The following is a 4,924-nucleotide window of genomic DNA, read 5'->3' as shown; positions in this document are numbered from 1 at the left end:
TATATATATATATATATATATATATATATATATAATTAGTCATGTAAATTGTCGTCTGCTCAATGAGAGCGGCACTCTAAAGACAGTTATCATTATTCCATCACCTCTTCTTAAGATTCTTGAAAATCCATTTTTTGCAAGCGATGAAAAACCTGGCAAAAAGGTCTCACGAACACGTGCACAGTCTTGTAGTGGATCCTCAGCACTGGTCTGGTATAAACACTGGGCGGAATGAATCCATGGACAAGTGGATGAATCAGCAAATAATTACCTCACTAAATGAGTTCATCCACCTCGTTAACCTCCTTCACCGCTCCACTTTCACCCTCACCACGCCTCGGCATTCCATCTCACCCTGCCCGCCTCTTCACGCCGCCTCCCTCCTCCTTAACACCAGCCAGCCAGAAGCCTGACGGGCGACTACGGTGTTTGTTTAGTATTAGAAGACGTGCCGAGTGTGTATAGTCTAACACACACACACATACAGACACACACACACAGACGCACACACACACACACACACACACACACACACACACACACACACACACACACACACACACACACACACACACACACACACACACACACACACACACACACACACACACACACACACACACACTATAAGTTTCCCATCACCACAGTAACGCCTCGCCACACTCACACCCCCATGACCTTTAGAAGAAATAAAGTTGTTGGTCCTTGTCACACCCAATTCTCCGCCTGGCCTCCGCGGTCCCACCTCCCTCACGCTCAGACGCCGCCACGTGCACCCGGCGCCGCCCCCGCCTGCCTTGCGCTCCTCACGGCTTCCGTCTTCACTCACCGGGTCTGGAAATAAGTAATTGCTCACTTAACCACCCCCTACACGATTAGATGAGTATTTTCAGTAAGATATTTTTAGTGTTTTGTCCATGTTTTCTATTTGTGGTGGAGCTTATAATAGGAAGGCAAGAACGCAAGGGAAGTTGTGGGAACCCAGTAAGCCTATACGTGGCAACTCTTGATACTTGACTTAAGGTTTATATAACAACCGTATGAGACCAGCAAAGATAAACGATAAATAAGTTAGTGGTTGAGTGATGGAAATCATCGAGTCAAGAAGATCAAGGCTTTTGCCATCATTAGTGTGAAAACAATGATTAATGATGTTTTTCCTGAACACCCATGATTTTCTATCTTTAGGGGAGAAAAATCACAGGCAACCTCATTCTTTTTATTATTATTTTATTTATTTTTTTCAGTCTCTGCAGTGTGTTGTGTTCCTTGAGTAACGTTTGTGACTTATGCAATGTATATGTGTTTTGCTTTCTGTTACTGTGAGCTGAGCAAGTCGCCATTGGTTTGTCCCTACAGTATGTTTGTTAATTTTCCCGTGTGTTGTCAGTGACTGTTGAGAAAAGTTGATATTTTGTTTTCTGTCACAGTGAGCTGAGCAAATCATTCTCCGTCACCCTTCAGATACTTTTTTCTTTTCTTCATCAGGACAGTACAGTTGTTTTATCTCCACACTGTTTTGATTATTCCGTGAGTGTTGTGAGCGAATGTTTAATAAATAATATTTTTTTTTTCCTTTCTTTTGCGGTGAGCTGAGTAAATCGTCATCTGTCGTTACTCGATTCAACTTTTTTATCAGTAAAATGCAACTGGTTTATTTCCACAGTGTGCCAATTGCTCCGTGAGTGTTATGAGTGCCTGTTTAGTAAAGCACACTTGGTTTCCATCAACAATCAGAGCAAATCATCATTTTTCACCCTTGGATACACTTTTATTTTATCAGTAAAGTACAATTGTTTTTTTCATCCCTACAGTGTGTTCATTCCTCATTGCGTGTTGCGAGCGGCTGTTTAATAAAGCACACCTAATTTCCGTCACGACAAACAGAGCAAATCACCTGTGCTTGATAGACACTTTTCTTGACACGCACCATACAGAGAGGGCAGTGTAATGGACGACGCGGCGTGAAGAATAGATGAGAGTCAGAACCACTACTCACGCCGAATCAAGTGAGCGAGTTTGCCATCACATGCGTCAGTCTTGAAGGGGAGGGGAGGGAGACGCTCAAAATGTGCCGCCACTCAACCACTCACCTCGTCACCATCCATCATAGCGAATCCCCCTCTAGTGTGTGTGGTGGTGGTGGTGGTGGTGGTGGTGGTAGTGGTGACCCTCCTCAAGTCATCACTCAGTCTGGGCTTTGCGAGTGTCTGGAGGAGAAAGGGAGGCAGCCCGGTGATGTGTCTTGGGAGGAACGAGAAACAAAATGCGGGGATTATGAAACCTGAAGAATTCTCTCTCTCTCTCTCTCTCTCTCTCTCTCTCTCTCTCTCTCTCTCTCTCTCTCTCTCTCTCTCTCTCTCTCTCTCTCTCTCTCTCTCTCTCTCTCTCTCTCTCTCCTACACACACACACACACACACACACACGCGCGCATTCATCTGTTTTTTTTTATTCATCTATGTTTGCATATCTGTCTATCAGTTTGCTTGTATTTATGTATGTATGCATGTGTGCACTACTGCGTATGTATGTACTCGTATGTTGCTGCCTAGTATATCAAGAGAGAGAGAGAGAGAGAGAGAGAGAGAGAGAGAGAGAGAGAGAGAGAGAGAGAGAGAGAGAGAGAGAGAGAGAGAGAGACTGACAACTAGTGTTGATATGGCAGTTATTATTCTATGTTAAATGTTGGTATTAATATTACGCAATAATTTACTATCGTTACTGCAATAATGACTCCATCGTGACATTGTAGGTGTGTACAGTGCGGTGTTAGCGGCCCCTGTCACTCACTGACGCTCATTCGCAACCAGAATCATACAATATTTTGCAGCATCAAAAACAGACATGTTCTCTTTTTATTACCCTTTGATAATACACTGCGTATTTACAATAAAGGACATCTCAACACACAGGGCGAAATTTCGTCGTAGTTGGCAGTATTTAAATCAGTGTTTCCTGTAATTTTTTTCCGTCCAACTTTCCCCTCTCATCACCTTCTCCCAAAGTTCATGATGTAATGCAGTGTGATAATATCATCAGTTCATCCCGGGACACACAACCACTACATTGCCAGTGGATTGACGCCTCCACATTGTGTTTGTCTTGTTCACGATTTTAAAGTTGTAGCTTTTGCTTATTAGAAAGGCTGGCCTATGTTATTCATTTTGTTTGTCATTATAGCCTTTTGTAATTAGGCTATGAATAAGTGTTCAAAGGTCCAAATGTCAATAAGATATGTTAGATGTCTCATGAAAGGATAGTAGCCACAGTTGATTACCAAAAGTTTATGCGATACTGACCGAGGTGCGAACTGAATAACAGGGTGTGAAAGAAAAAAAATGGGAGGATAAAATCACTGGGGGGTGAAAAAAAATCCAGCAATATAATACATGACACGTACTACTTAAGCAGCTCTACGAATGACCTTGACCAAAGATTACATGATATCAGTTTATGATATGAAAAGATTTAACATTAAAATCAGCCCAGCAAGGTTGGGCTTGATGTGAAGTTGACATTCATCTTAATTTCGTTTCTCTTTGCTGTCATCAGTATATTGCGCGATAAAGTTAACGTTGAAGCATTGAAAAAAAAAAAAAAGTAAATAGATCAAATGAAATTTAATTTAATTTTTCCATCGTATTCCGTCAGAATATTGTCCAAAAGTTTCAGTCCTGCAAAGCTGGGCGTCTTGTTGCCAATATTAAGCAAAGAATGTAACAACAGTTCTTCTAAACAAGAGATTCTCAATTCTGCAGGTAATTTTTCAAAATACAACTAATCGTCTTCCGGCAGCATCCCTTTTTTTCTCATCCACGTGGGGCGCACTCGTATGAAAATGAATCTTTGCGGAAAACATTAAGAATTTCTGCATTAGACTTTCCATCACCAGCATCCCTTTCCCTTCTTATTCACGTTAGCCGCACTCATCAAATACAAGTATCATCACCATCCGCACCGCCCAGCACAGCTCACCACCACCACCCGCCGCGCACACATCAATAATGCATTCGCTGAGGATGGAAATAATTGCATAAAACTGTCCTCTGTAAAAGCCTAGCACGCCCTCGCTCAGGTGGCCTAGGTAAGTAATGTATTGTATTCTGTGACCCACTCCCATGCTGGTCCGGTAATTTGGTTAGGGTGCACCTGCAGCACGACTTTAAGTGGTGTCCAGGAGCCACGCCTGCCGCACTTATTACAGGTGCGTGTGGTCGGTGAGTTTAGAACACTGACAGACGGCGAACTGACGTCTCCTTAAACACAATGACGAGTCTTGTCCTCACCACTCTTTCTGCGTAACCTTTATACTCTCAGGTTGATACTAGACACTCATGCTAGAAATGACAGATTAAGATGTGCCGGTGATGTTGCTGGTGATTGTTAAGCATATTTACTTGTACAGTTCATGGTGATGCGAAAATTGATCTGCATTATTTACATTGTGGCTTGTTTCCCATTTCCATCCGTGATTTCACATATGCGTTATAAAGCAGCACACCATCAGTCTGTCTGCATTCCCACTTTTCTGTTATTTTCTACTTATTTGTTTATTTTTGTCTACGTATATCTCAACCCACATCAGTATTTATCTACATTTTCCTTACGCACGTATGTAAACACACACACACACTCTCTCTCTCTCTCTCTCTCTCTCTCTCTCTCTCTCTCTCTCTCTCTCTCTCTCTCTCTCTCTCTCTCTCTCTCTCTCTCCTCACTTAAATACGTCCCTGCCTAATTAGCATCGTTACTGACTCTTAGAATGAAGAGAAAACTGCTATTTTTCACTCTTCTTTTTCATCGGAGCGAAATTACACTTGAAGTCTTTCTTTTTTCATTTAGCTATTTGTGTGTGTGTGTGTGTGTGTGTGTGTGTGTGTGTGTGTGTGTGTGTGTGTGTGTGTGTGTGTGTGTGTGTGTGTG

The sequence above is a fragment of the Scylla paramamosain genome, chromosome 2, assembly GCF_035594125.1.
Source record: "Scylla paramamosain isolate STU-SP2022 chromosome 2, ASM3559412v1, whole genome shotgun sequence".
Taxonomy (NCBI): domain Eukaryota; kingdom Metazoa; phylum Arthropoda; class Malacostraca; order Decapoda; family Portunidae; genus Scylla; species Scylla paramamosain.
Note: the sequence above shows the minus strand (reverse complement) of the source record.